This window comes from Mobula birostris, chromosome 11 (assembly GCF_030028105.1).
Source record: "Mobula birostris isolate sMobBir1 chromosome 11, sMobBir1.hap1, whole genome shotgun sequence".
In the NCBI taxonomy this organism is placed as follows: Eukaryota; Metazoa; Chordata; class Chondrichthyes; order Myliobatiformes; family Myliobatidae; genus Mobula; species Mobula birostris.
Genome location: NC_092380.1, coordinates 36,071,495 through 36,086,837, shown reverse-complemented (window position 1 = coordinate 36,086,837; position 15,343 = coordinate 36,071,495).

Below are 15,343 nucleotides of genomic sequence, written 5' to 3'. Positions count from 1 at the left end.
ACTCGCTGGAGTTTAAAAGAATGAGCAAGGGATGAGAATTGAAACCTATCAAATATGGAAAGTTCAAGGTAGAGTGGGTGTGCAGAGGATGTTTCCAGTAGTAGGGAAGAGGGCACAGCCTCAGAATTCCCTTTAGAACAGAAATGAAGAGGAAGTTCTTTAGCCAGAGGGTGGTGAATCTGTGCCACATACACTTGATGGGCTGTCATTGGGATTATTCAAGGCAGTGCTTGATAACTTCTTGATTAGTAAGGGCATCAGAGGTTACTGGGAAAAGGCAGGAGAATGAGTTTGAGAGGGATAATAATTCAGCCATGATGGAATGGCAGAGCAGAATTGATAGGCCAAATGGCTGAATTCTGCTCTGACAACTTTTGGTCTCAAGGGGACTACACTGAAGTCGTGTTGACTTTCTCATTTGACCTAAATTTCCTTAGCAGAGTTTTAATTTCATTTATTCATGACTATGCTTTAGTTAACTCTTCCAGTTGTCAAAGCCTGTGTACTAGAGAGCAACTTTTTGTATTTTTAGATCTCTGAAGGTCCAGGAAGGATTGTGGAGGAGGCTCAATGATATGGTTCTGGAGATAAGGGATTTTGGGTTCCATTATTAGAAGGGCAAAACGAGGGATGTTATTCAGAGATGTAATGTGGCAACAGGCCTTTCTGTGATGCCTAATCCCCCCCCTCCCCCATGTGGCCAATTAACCTACCAAACCATATGACTTTGGAATGTGGGAGGAAACCGGAGCAGTCACAGGGATATGTACAAACTCCTTACGGATAGAGGTGGGAACGGCACTTGTTTCACTGGCACTATAATGGTGTTGTGCCACCTCTACACAACCATGCCAACCCCTGATGTTGTGATGAAGCTTTTGAAGTGGATGAGAACATAGAAGTTTTCAGTGGGGTAAGGAAAGGGAAATAGTTCAAGTACCATAGGGTCACAGAGAAGTAGAGTGCAGAAACAGGCCCTTCAACCCATCTCAACCATGCTAGCCATCCCACTTGCCTGTGTTTGACCCATATCCCCCTCAAACTCTCCTATCCATTACCTATACAGCTATTTTTAATATTGTTATTGTTCCTGCCTCCTATGTACACTAACTCACTATTACTGTTTTTGCAATCCTTATTTAATTTATTATAAATATATATTTCTTATTGTAATTTATAGTTTTTTAAATTATGTATTGCAATGAACCACTGCTGCAAAAACAACAAATTTCATGACATATCATTCATCATCATAATACGCCGAGTCGTATGATGTGAACAATTATCGTCTTCCATCTCTCTTTAATCTGAGAAGTTCCAATAAGCTCTTTAAAACTTTCATCTGTCCATCCCCTGATGTAACTCAGGAATATCATTTGCTGTCGACTCTGACTCTTTCTTCCATCACCTTTTCCCATCATACGAGATGTTTGAGCTTCTCTTTCCTCAGTGTGTGTCCCAGAAATTCCTGTTGCCCAACTGATGATATCAGCTCTCTTGTTATTCCAGCTTTTCACAACACTTCCTCATTAGTTACTCTGTTCGTGACATATTGCAGTGATATTAAATCTGCTTCAGATTCTGATTCAACCAGATACAATAACAACATTAAAAAGACAGTTGTGTATATACTGATTACTGTTTAGGAGTCCAGAGGGATACGGGTCAAACACAGGCATCTGGCAGCTCATTCCATACACGCATCATGAAGAAGTTGACTCTCTGTTCTCCTGTAAAACTTTTACCTCTGTCCTTAAACCCATACTCTCTATGTCCCAGAGGGAAACTGATGTAAATGTTTTTTTAAGTCAGAGATCTACAGCTCACAGCCAGGAGAGGTGGCAGAGACAGGTCCAATTATGTCTTCGAAAGGATGGGTACCTTAAAGAGAATAGCTTCCAGTCTGGTACACAGTGATGCAGCTATCAGTGTAACTGCCTGACAGCTTCTGTTGCACACACAAAATGCTGGAGGAACTCAGCAGGTCGAGCAGCATCTATGGAGGAGATTAACCAGACAACATTTCAAGCTTAGACCCTTCATCTAGACTGGGAAGGAAGGGGGCGGGGTGCGGAGGTAGAAGTCAGAATAAGAAAGGGGGAGGGGACGATGACAAGCAGGCAGGTGATAGGTGAGACGAGGTCAGAGGAAGGTGCGTGACTGGTGAGAAACTGGGAAGTAATGGGCGGAAGGAAACAGCTGAAGAAGAAGGAATCTGATTGGAGAGGACAGTGGATCATGGAATAGAGGGAAGGAGAAGGAGAACCAGAGGAGGTGATGGACAGAGGGAAGGAAGAGAAGGGGTGAGAGGGCCACTAGAATGAAGGAAATGTAAAGACGGGAGTGGTAGGTATACAGAAGGGAGGTGTTACCAGATGTTAGAGTAATCAATGTTCATGCCATCAGGTTGGGGCCCCCCAGGGCTGTGTGCTCAGTCCACTGCTGTTCACTCTGCTGACCCACGACTGTGCTGCAACACACAGCTTGAACCACTTCAAGTTCGCTGATGAACGATGAGTCAGCATACAGAGAGGAGGTGCAGCGGCTAACGGACTGGTGCAGAGCTAACAACCTGTCTCTGAATGTGAACAAAACAAAAGAGATGGTTGTTGACTTCAGGAGGACACGAAATAGCCACTCTCCGCTGAACATCGGTGACTCCTCCATAGAGATTGTTAAGAGCATCAAATTTTTTGGTGTTCACCTGGTGGAGAATCTCACCTGGTCCCTCAACGCCAGCTCAATAGCAAAGAAGGCCCAGCAGCGTCTCTACTTTCTGCGAAGTCTGAGGAAAGTCCATTTCCCACCCCCCATCCTCACCACATTCTACAGAGGTTGTATTGAGAGCATCCTGAGCAGCTGCATCACTGCCTGGTTCAGAAATTGCACTATCTCGGATCGCAAGACCCTGTAGCGGATAGTGAGGTCAGCTGACAAAATCACTGGGGTCTCTCTTCCCGCCATCAGAGACATTTACACCACACGCTGCATCCGTAAAGCAAACAGCATTATGAAGGACCCCACGCACCCCTCATACAAACTCTTCTCCCTCCTGTCATCTGGCAAAAGGCACCAAAGTATTCGAGCTCTCATGACCAGACTATGTAACAGTTTCTTCCCCCAAGTCATCAGACTCTTCAATACCCAGAGCCTGGACTGACACCAACCTACTGCCCTCTACTGTGCATATTGTCTTGTTTATTATTTATTGTAATGCCTGCGCTGTTTTGTGCACTTTATGCAGTCCTGGTTAGGTCTGTGGTCTAGTGTAGTTTTGTGTTGTTTTTTATATAGTTCAGTGTAGTTTTTGTATTGTTCATGTAGCATCATGGTCCTGAAAAACATTGTCTCGTTTTCACTGTGTACTGTACCAGCAGTTATGGTCGAAATGACAATAAAAAGTGACCTGACTTGACTTGACTTGACTTAAATTGGGATTAATATTGACACCAGGGCTGAACATAGAACAGTGCAGCACAGTACAGGCCCTTTGGCCTGCAATGTTATGCTGAAAACTTTTAATCCACTCAGATCAATGTAACACTTCCCTCCCACATCACCCTCTATTTTAAAATTTCTAAAAGTCTCTAATGTATCTGCCTCTACCACCACCCCACCACCCCATCGCCCATGGCAGTGTGTTCTGTGCACTCACCACTCTCTGTGAAAAAAGTGTACCTTTGATTCCCCCCCGTACTTTCTTTCAGTCACCTTACAATCACACCTTTTCGTATTAGCCATTTCGACCCTGGGAAAAAGGCTCTGGCTGTCCACCCTGTCAATGCCTCTTATCATCTAATGCATTGCTATTGTCAACTATCAATCCTCCTTTGCGAGCCTTAGCTCACTCAACCCTTCAAGCTAGTGAGAAGGCATTCAAGAGCTCAGCTTATTCACCCCCACTACCTATCTACCCCAACACCCCTCACCCCCACTACTCGTCTACCCCCACACCCTTCACCTCCCACCAGCCATCTACCCCCACTCACCATCTGCCCCCACACTTGTCACCCCCCACTACCCATCTCCCCCCACACCACCCCCTCTCCCCCCCCCACTTTTTGTCAAGTGGTGATCACTAAATTACTTTCTTTTCCTGCCTCGTTGAAGCAGGGAAAGGTAATATGCAGTGAGACAGCTTCGGTGACAGGCAGGATGGGGCATCGAGTCTTGTGAAAACCAGCACTCGCGCCAAGGTAATTAAGCACAGTGCTGGAACTAATGCAGTTATGCGCTTGCAAGATGACAAGGCTTTAGGCAGGGCTCTGGATTAATGGTCCTTTCTCTATCAATGTTAATTCTGCCGTACAGTGTCAGCCTCTGAATCTCTCACAGCAGTCATTCCAATAATGTCAACTGTCACTTCTGTTTAGACAGTGAGGTGACGAATTTCCAGGGAAACTGTTAAATTTAGAGTGCATGAAAAATATCATGAGTGCTAATGAGCAAATCCAGGGCTTGGAAGAGTTAAACAGGGCAATCAAATTATTTATTGTGATCCACAACACTGGCAAGTAATTAGGACAAGTGCATAAGGGTATTACAGGAACCATACCAAAGACATTTTCATATCAATAGTAGATCAGGAGTGTGGAGCCAGGACCATACCATCCCACACCAAAGACAATTTCAGAACAATACTAGTTCAGGAGTGTGATGCAAGAATTATACCAAAGACAGTTTCTGTCAATACCAGATCAGGAGTGTGGAGCAAGGACCATAATAAAGACAGTTTCAGACAAATACTAGATCAGGAGTGTGGAGCAAGGACTGGATGAAAGGTGAAAGTTTAAAAAAATGCAGCACATCATCCTTGATGAAGAGTCTGAAACATTCCCACTCACAGATGCTGCTCACCCCCCTGAATAAATGCCCCTGACTGGTACATTCTAGACGTAGATGTACATGCTGAAGGATGCACTGAAGTTTGGTAGGGGAGTTTAGCTACTGACAGTTGAGTACAAGTTTGAACCTAGCCGCAATGTTTTGGATCAGCTTGTGTTCATGACTTCTTGGTAGAGTGAGGGTAAGAACTGAAGCATGGAGGCTGAGGGACGATGCATGAGAATTATAATATATACAATTGTGAGAGGCATGGATAAGATGAGTTCAGTTTGAAGGACAATCATTTTAATCTATCTTGGAGCATGTTATAGAGTCAGAGCATTACAGCATAGAAACAGGCCCTTCATCCATGTCATACTGTTATCTTGCTAGTCCCATCGACCTCTGTAGCCCTCCAAACTCCTCCCATCCATGTACCTACCTAAATTTCTTTTAAATGTTGAAATCGAACCTGCATTCATCACTTCCAATGACAGCTCATTCCACCCTCTCACCACTCTCTGAGTGAAGTTGTTCCCTTTAAACATTTCACCTTTCACCCCTAACTCATGACCTACAGTGCTAGTCTAACCCACCGCCTGTGGAGAAAGCTTGCTTGCATTTACCCTATCTATACCCCCATAATTTTGTGAAAATAATAAACCAACGCCAATACCAATAAGGTAGATTGTCAGCCTTTTTCCCGAGGTGGAAACTTCATTACCAGAGAGCATCCGTCCATGGCAGGGGTTCCCAAACTTTTTTATGTCAAGGACTCCTGCCATTAACTGAGGGTCCATGGACCCCAGATATGGTGAGAGCGAAGACTTTAAGATGCAAGTTTTGTTACACAGAGAGGTCGGTTCCAAGAAAATGCTACTGGGGAAGTAGTAGTCGAAGCAGATATGATAGCAGTGTTTTTGAAACATTTATACAGGACCATATAACATAGATCAGTACAGCACAGTGCAGGCCAAAGGTTATTTTTTTTTATTTCAAAATATACTTTATTCAAAAATAAATATATACAATAAACCATTCAATAACTTTTCATCCTTTACATACGTTTCCATTATAGTCAGTACATATCCGTATTTATAGCCACCCACGTGGCACTCCAGTAGTTCAGCTTAGCATATCATTGTTGAGGGGTATACTGCCCACCCACTGACCCCTCCCACTCCCACGGGTGGAGAAACCTATACTGTGGTCCTTCTCCACCGGGCCCTTGCGGTGGCTGCACCAAGTTTCAGTGCGTCCCTCAGCACGTACTCCTGCAGCCGAGAATGTGCCAGTCGGCAGCATTCTCCCACGGACATCTCCATGTGCTGGTAGATCATCAAGTTTCGGGGCCAACCAAAGAGCATCTTTCACCTAGGAACATACACTCAGTGGCCACTTTAATAGGAACGTGATGTACCAAATCAAGTGGCCATTAAGTGTACGTCCTGACATTTGTTGTTTGGTGGTAGCAGTGCAGATCGTTTATCATGTGCCATGTCATGTGACGGGGCAATCATATTCTTTCCATGACCATGATTGTTCTTGGCAACTTATTTTATAAAAGTGGTTTGCCATTTCTGTCTTCTGAGTAGTGTCTTTACAAGATAGGGGACCCCAGTCATTACCAATACTCTTCAGAGACTGTCTGCCTGACACCAGTGGTCACATAACCAGGACTTGTGATGTGCACCAGCTGCTCGTATGACCATCCACCACCTGCTCCCACGGCTTCATGTGACCCTGATTTGTTGGGGCCCAGGGAGTGTGCTAAGCAGGTACCACACCTTGCCCAAGGGTGACCTGCAGGCTAGCAGAGGGAAGGAGTTCCTTACACCTCCTTTGGTAGAGACATACCTCCACCCTACCACCCTAGAAGTGCAATTTTAAAAATTACTATGGTACAATAAGAAATATTTAAAAATAAACAATGGAAAAAGAAAGTGAGGTAGCGTTCATGGGTTCACAGCCCATTCAGAAATCTGATAGCGGAGGGGAAGAAGCTGTTTCTAAAATGCTAAGCATGGGTCCTCAGACTCCTGTACCTCTTCTCTGATGAGAGTAGTGAGAAGAGGCCATCTCCTGGATGGCGTGGGTCTTAAAAATGGATGCTGCCTTCTTGAGGCATCTTTTGAAAAGGTGCCTAGTGCCCATGATGGAGCTAGCTGAATCTGCAACCCTCTGCAGCTTGCTTTCAATCCTGTGCATTGCCGTGCCCATACCAGGCAGCCATACAACCAGTTAGAATGCTCCCTGTTGAAATTTGCTGGAGTCTTTGGAAACATAACAAATCTTCTTGCATTCCTAATGAAATAAAGGCACTGGCGTGTTTACTTCTGTATTGGGTCAGTCCGTTGGGCCCAGGACAGACCCTCATAAATGTTTTATTTAAGTATTTTATTTATTTATTGAGATTCAATGCGGAAAGGCCCTTTGACCTTTTGAGCTGCACTGCCCAGCAATCCTTCAATTTTGTCCTGGCCTCACCACAGGACAATTTACAATTATGAATTAACCTACCAACTGGTACATCGTAGGACTGTGGGAGGAAACTGGGGCACCCGGAGGAAACTGGAGCACCCAGGGGAAACCAAAGCCCCCAGGGGAAACCCATGCAGCTATGGGGAGAACGTACAAACTGTTTCCAGGCAGCGTCAGGAATTGAACCTGGCTCACTGATTCTGTAAATCATTGTGCTAACCACTACGTTACTGTGCCATCCCAATGTTTACTCTCAGGAGCTTACTTTCCAGTCCTGATGAAGCACCTCAACCCAAAATGTTGACTGTTTATTCTTCTCCATAGATGTCGTCTGACTTGTTGAGTTCCTCCAGCATTTTGTGTGTGTTACTCGAGATTTCCAGCATCTGGAAAATTTATTGTGCTTTTACCCAGGAACTTGAAACTGCATTATTCACCCTGTCTTAATGTATAAATAAACTGTTGGGCAGCTGGGATTCGAACTGATGTTGTAAAACAAAATTGTTCAGAAATCACAATGATTTGGCATCGTGTTCATTGGAGACCCAGTTCCCCTGGTCCTTTGACTCACCAAAGCCATGTATCCCATGTAACCTTTAAACTCATCAGAAGCACACACCAGGTTCACTGAAAAAGTTTTCATACTGCATGTAGTGTCAATGCACCACAGCAAATTCCTAATGCACATAAATGTATATGGGGAACAGAGGTGATCCTTCATCTGCGATTAAAATACATCCATATTAATATGGCCATTGTTGGAGCGGACCTGGGGCAAAATCGAAATGTCAGGGCCCAGGCCTGAGAGCAAGGAACAAGCTGATGCTTGGCCAATTTAAGAGCCCGGCCAGATGGTAAAGGTCAGGGTGTTGGGGTCAGAGGCGAGGTTCAGCTCACTGCTCTGTGACGTCTCCTCGTATCTGCGTTGAACTGAGGCTGTGGCTTGCAATTAACAGACTCCTGGACCAGCTGCAGTGATGAACTGGCTTCGAAGCTGTGGACCCCATTTCATTCTGAGTGTTACTTGTTTATTTTTTTATTGTTTGCATGATTTGTGTTTTTTTTAACACATATTGGGTGCTTGATGGTCCTTTTCAATGGATTCTATTGGGTTTCTTTGTTTTGGTGGCTGCCTGTAAGAAGAAAAATTTCAAGGTTATGTATAGAATCGATACTTTGATAATAAATGTATTATGAACTAATATCCAACAGTGTGGAAAAACCAACCCCAACAAAGTCTTGAAGGTGCTGGTATTAAAAGGTCGCTCAGATATTCACATTTCTATTACCATAACTTCATCTTATGTAGGAGGTACCGAAGCCTGGTGTCCCCCACCAAAGATACAAGAACAATTACTTCCCTTTGACCATTCTGTTCTTGAACCAACTGGCAAAACCCTAATCACAATAGATACCCCTGACCTGCTGTAATCTCGAATCATTACAGTTTAGTAACACTATGACAACTTTGACCTTTTTGCACTACACTGATAAACACAAGAGATTCTGCAGATTATGTAAATCTTGAGCGACACACACAAAATAGGAGGAACTCAGCAGGTCAGGCTCTGTCTATGGAGGGGAGTAAACAGTTGATGTTTTGGGCCGGGGCTGGGGCCGAGTCCCTTCATCAGGACTAGAAAGAAAAGCAGCAGAAACCAATCAGCTGCGATAGTGGAAATATGTGCATGGAGTCAGAGGAGTAGCGGAGGCACTCTATGAATACTTTGCTTCAGTTTTCACCAGGGAAAAAGACCTTGGCAATTGTGGGGATGACTTAAAGCAGAATGAAATGCTTGAGCATATAGTCATTAAGAAAGAGGATGTTCTGGAGATTTGACAAGCATTAAATTAGATAAGTCACTGGGACCGGATGAGATATACCCCCAGGCCACTGTGGGAAGTGAGGGAGGAAATTGCTGAGCCTCTTGTGATGATCTTTGCATCATCAATAGGGATGGGAGAAATACTGGAGGGTTGCAAATATTCTTCCCTTATTCAAGAAAGGGAGTAGCGATAACCCAGGAAATTATAGACCAGTGAGTCTGACTTCAGTGGTGGGCAAGTTAGTGGAGAAGATCCTGAAAGGCAGGATTTATGAACATTTGGAGAGGCATAATATGATTAGGTCAGCATGGCTTTGTCAAGGGCAGGTCATGCCTTACGAGCCTGATTGAATTCTTTGAGGATGTAACAAAACACATTGATGAAGGTGGAGCAGTGGATGTAGTGTATATGGATTTCAGTAAGGCATTTGATAAGGTTTCCCATGCAAGGCCCCTTCAGAAGGTAAGGAGGCATGGCGTCCAAGGAGACCTTGCTTTGTGGATCCAGAATTGGCTTGCCCACAGAAGGTGGTTGTGGATGGTTCGTATTTTTCATGGAGGTTGGTGACTAGTGGTGTTCTGCAGGGATCTGTTCTGGGACACCTCCTCTTTGTGATTTGTATAAATGAACTGGATGAAGAAGTAGAAGGATGGGTGAGTAAGTTTGCTGATGACACAAAGGTTTGGGGTGTTGTGGATAGTCTGGAGGGTTGTCAGAGGTTACAGTGTGACATCAATAGGATGCAGAATTACTTGGAGCACTGTGCTCATTTCTGGTCAGGAAACATATGGAAACCATAGAAAAGGTGCAGAGGAGATTTACAAGGATGTTGCCTGGATTGGGGAACATACTTTATAAAAAACAGGTTGAGTGAACTCGGCCTTTTCTCCTTGGAGCGACGGAGGATGAGAGGTGACCTGACAGAGGTGTATAAGATGATGAAAGGCATTGATCATATGGATCGTAGTCAAAGACTTTTTCCCAGGGCTGAAATGGTTGCCACAAGAGGACACAGGTTTAAGGTGCTTGGGAGTAGGTACAGAGATGTCAGGGGTAAGTTTTTTACGCAGAGAGTGGTGAATGCATGGAATGGGCTGCCGGCAACGGTGGTAGAGGCGGATACGATAGGGTCTTTTGAGAGTCTTTTGGATAGGTACATGGAACTTAGAAAAATAGAGGGCTATGGGTAACCCGAGTAATTTCTAAGGTAGGGATATGTTTGGCACAACTTTGTGGCCTGAAGGGCCTGTATTGTGCTGTAGGTTTTCTATGTTTCTAATTGGGCTGAGAAGTGGCAGATGGACTTCAACCCAGACAAGTGTGAAATGGTTCATTTTGGTATGTCAAATTTGAAGACAGAATATAGTATTAATGGTAAGACTCTTGACAGTGTGGAGGATCTGACAGTTTGACAGTGTTGTTAAGAAGGTGTATGGTGTGTTGGCATTCATTAACTGTGGGATCGAGTTCAAGAGCTGTGAGGTAATGTTACAGCTATATAAGACCTTGATCAGATCCCCACTTGGAGTACTGTGTTCAGTTCTGGTCACCTCACTACAGGAAGGATGTGGATACTATCTGGAGAGTGCAGAGGAGATTTATAAGGATGCTGCCTGGATTGGAGGGCGTACCTTATGAGAATAGGCTAAGTTACCGAGGTCGTTTCTTCTGGGAGGTGACCTGATAGAGGTGCATAAGACGATGAGAGGCATTGATCATGTGGATAGTTAGAGGCTTTTTCTCAGGCTTGAAAAGGATAACACGAGGGGACATAGTTTTAAGGTGTTTGGAAATAGGTACTGAGGGGATGTCAGAGGTAAGTTTTTCACACAGAGAGTGGCTGGTGCGTGGAATGCACTGTCGGTGGTGGCGGTGGAAGCGGATACAACAGGGTCGTTTAAGAGCCTCTTAGATAGGTCTATGGAGCTTAGAAAGATAGAGAGCTATATGCTAGGGAAATTCTAGGCAGTTTCAAGAGTAGGCTATGGTCAGCACAACATTGTGGGCTGAAGGGCCTGTACTGTGCTGTAGATTTCTATGTTCTATTTTGTATGTTTAAGCCAGAATAAGAAGGGGGAGGAGCACAAGCTGGTGGGTGAGAAGTGAGATCAGGTGAAGGGGAAGGTGGGTGGATGGGGAAGAGTGTATGAAATAGGAAGCTGGGAGATGAAAGTGGAAGAGATAAAGGGCTGAAGAAGAAGGAATCTAATAGAAGATGGAATCTGATGGGGTGAGAGGGTTTTCACTAGAACTTCGGAGCTGAGGACTGACCCAAGAAAATTATGTAACATTTTAAGAGTCATGGATAAGGTAGACTGTCCCAGGATGGAAGTGTCAAATATCTGAGACCATCGGAGGGGGCAATTTTTATTCAGATGTGCTCTTCTACAATAAGCATAGTTTTTTATTCTAATTGTGCTATTTCCTGTAACAGAATTGTGTATATTTTATGCTTCTTTTGTGAATGCTGCTTAGCTGATGGTCCACGTCTGAGAGTGTGCTGGAAGAGAGATTTCACTTCAGATGTACTTGTGCTTGTGATAATAGACTCTACTTTGAACCAATAGATGATAGCAGCATTATCGGTTTACGGATTTTTATCTGATACTTCTGTCCTTTGAGAAGAACAGACATTTAAGAACTTCACATGTGATATGAACTTTCTACACTGGGTTCAGTCAGCAATATAACTTGCCCACTGTGTTTCTGTCATATTTTAAGCATCTTTTTTTTAATGTTTTTTTCAAATACCCAGAATACCAGGGTAAATAAACTGTACTGTTTGCCACCAGCAATTGGGGAACAGGAGAATTGGGAGCTGATGAGCATGAACTTGTGATCACTGTTGCAGAAGATAACAATAAAATAAAGCTAAAATATTAGGGTCAACGCAAATCAGGTTTCCAGAGTTGAAGAAACGATCTGAGGCAGGGCTGGAGATTGTTCTAACTGCAAGCTGAGGATGAGACATGGAAATAAGTGGCTTGAAATTCTACCTCTTGCATTTACAAAGATACGAAAAGTGGCTATTCTGCCTATAGAGTCTATGCTGGTTCACATCACTCTCATTCCCTGTCTCCTTATTTCCCTGTACTCCTGCACACCCAGCAATTTCCCTTCAATCCTTTTTTGAGGTTAAAGGGTGAGTAGCTTCAAGTGCCTGGATATCAGCATCTTGGAGATTTATTCTGGGCCCAACATATTGATGCAATCACGACAGAGGCTCCCAGTGGCTATACTTCATTAAGAGTTAGAGGAGATTTGGTAGGTCACCAAAGACTAGCAAATTTCCACAGATGTATGTGGAGAGCATTTTGAATAGTGGCATTACCACCTGGTATGGAGATGCAATGCACAGGATAGAAAAGAGGCTGCAGAGGATTGTCGACTCAACCGGCTCCATCACAGGCACCTGCCTGCTCACCAGCGAGGAGGTGTCTCAATAAGATGACATCCATCTTGAGTAACCCTCACCATCCAGGACATGCCCTCTTCTCACTAATACCATCAAGGAGGTGCCACAGGAGCCTGAAGACCTTCACTCAATGTTTTAGGAACAGCTTCTCGCGCTCTGCCATCAGATTTCTGAATGGGCTATGATCCCATGAACACTATTTCACAATCTTGCTTCCTTCTTGTATGATTTATTTATTCATTTTCATATTTCTTATTGTAAACTATGTTAATTTTTAAAGTATTGCACTGTACTGCTGCAAAACAACAAATTTTGTGACATATATCTGCAGTAATATACCTGATTCTGATTCTGATTCAGTTCAGTGTAAAGACATAAAAATTGCTAGAAGTTATAAAATAAATAAATTGTGCAATAAAAAGGAATAATGATGTAGCGTACATGGACCATTGAGAAATCTGACAGTGGAGGGGAAGAAGCTGTGTGTAACATCTGTGTAGTGCTTGTCTGATCTTGTGTGACTGGTCGCGGCACTCTATGAGAAAAATCAAATGACGTACTACTCCACTAGGTGCTCGTAGGCCATCAAAAACTCTAGGTTTCGGAAGGAGGCAGTGAATAGAAAACACACACTTCTGGAGGTAAGTTTTGTTTATCAAAAATCAACACATACAAAATATTTACGTGAGTAAGAACAATTCAAAATTCCAACATTCTGTTTAGCTTCCAAATCTCAGATATCAGCAAAAAACAAATTCCTGTTTATTTAGAATCAGTGATATTCATTAGAATAACCTTTGTTGCTCCAATTTCTCTAACTAACTACATCTAGTGTTACTCCCTATTTAAAGGTTTACAGACTAACTTTTCTTTTTTATTTATCCCTAGTTAGTTAAAAAACTAATTGAATTCCTATTCTTAATTTTATGGTTAACTTCAGTTTCAGTTCAGTCAGTATATCTACAAATTCAAATTCAAAAGTTATATGTCTATACAGCTTAACTCCTTTCAAAACAATTCTCCAACATCCCAACTTTTAAACAAAGTAAATCTCGTTCAGTAACTTACCAAAGTCTTGGCAAAAATAATCAGTCCTTCCAGAAAATGAAATTCAGGTCCTTTGAATGAGAATAAACTTATACATCCAACTGTATTAAACCCTCTATGTCATGAAACATTTCGTTCCTGCGCTGGTTCTTCATCTTGAGTGGCTTGCCAGCTTGGTTCTTGTTTGGTTGGATGAAATAGTTGATCATCCACAGTAAATCGACTCACAAACTTATACAAAAAAAACCCTGACCTTGGAATAATTTAACAGAACTAATTCCTGTTTACACGATAGTGATTGTGGACACTCGTCTCTGCTGATATTGCCTCGTAAACACAAAATAATCCGCAGATGCTGGGATCAAAGCAACACTCACAGCACACTGGAGGAACTCAGCAGGTCAGGCAGCATCATTGGAAATGATGAGTCAACGTTTCAGGCCGGAACCCTTCATCAGGGCTGAAGAAATAAGGAGGGGGAAGCATTTGAAGAATGCTTGTAGTTTCAGTTGAAAAACCAGTAATTTGAAAGACAAAGGGGTGGGGGAGGGGAAGCAGGGACATCATAGGCAGGAAAACAATGGGTAGTGGAAGGAGGCAGAAACATGAGGGAGGTGATAGGCAGCTGGGGGAGGGGGCAGAGTGAAATAGGGATAGAGGAAGGGAGGGGGATGGAATTACTGGAAGTTGGAGAATTCTATGTTCATACCAAGGGGCTGGAGAGTACCTAGACGGTATATGAGGTGTTGCTCCTCCAATCTGAGTTTAGCCTCATCATGGCAGTAGAGGAGGCCATGTATGGACATATCTGAATGGGAATGGGAAGCAGAGTTGAAGTAGGGTGGCCACCGGGAGATCTTGTCTGTTGTGGCGGATGGAGTGGAGGTGCTCGACAAAGCAGTCCCCCAATCTGCGTCAGGCTTCATCGATGTAGAGGAGGCCGCACCGGGAGCACCGGATGCAATAGATGACCCCAACAGACTCACAAGTGAAGTGTTGCATCACCTGGAAGGACTGTTTGGGGCCCTGAATGGTGTCAAGAGAGGAGGAGTAGGGACGGGTGTAGCACTTGCGCTTAAAGGGATAAGTGCCAGGTGGGAGATCTGTGGGGATGGACGTGCGGATAAGGGAGTCACTGAGGGACCGATCCCTGCGGAAAGCGGAGAAGGGTGGAGAGGGAAAGATATGCTTAGTGGTGGGGTCCTGTTGAAGGTGGCGGAAGTTGCAGAGGATAATGTGCCGGATCCGGAGGCTAGTGGGGTGATAGGTGAGGACAAGGGAAACTCTGTCCCTGTTGTGGTTGCGGGAAGATGGGGTGAGGGCCGAAGTGCGGGAAATGGAGGAGATGCGGGTGAGGGCATCATTGATGACCGTAGAAGGAAAACCAAGATCCTTAAAGAAAGAGGACATTTGAGATGTCCTGGAATGGAAAGCCTCATCCTAGGAGCAGATGCGGTGAAAACAGAGCAACTGGGAATAGGGAATGGCAGTTTTGCATGTGGCAGGGTGGAAAGAGGTATAGTCGAGGTAGTTATGAGCGTCAGAGGGCTTGTAGAAGATGCCAGATTTCACCACTCCTCTCTCCTGTTCCAACCTCACTCCCTCGAGCACACAGCCCTCCACTCTCTCCGCACTAATTCCAACCTCACCATCAAACCTGCTGACAAATGTGGTGCTGTAGTAGTCTGGTGGATGGACCCCTACCTCACTGAGTCCAAATGGCAGCTCTTTGACACCTCCTCTTACTTA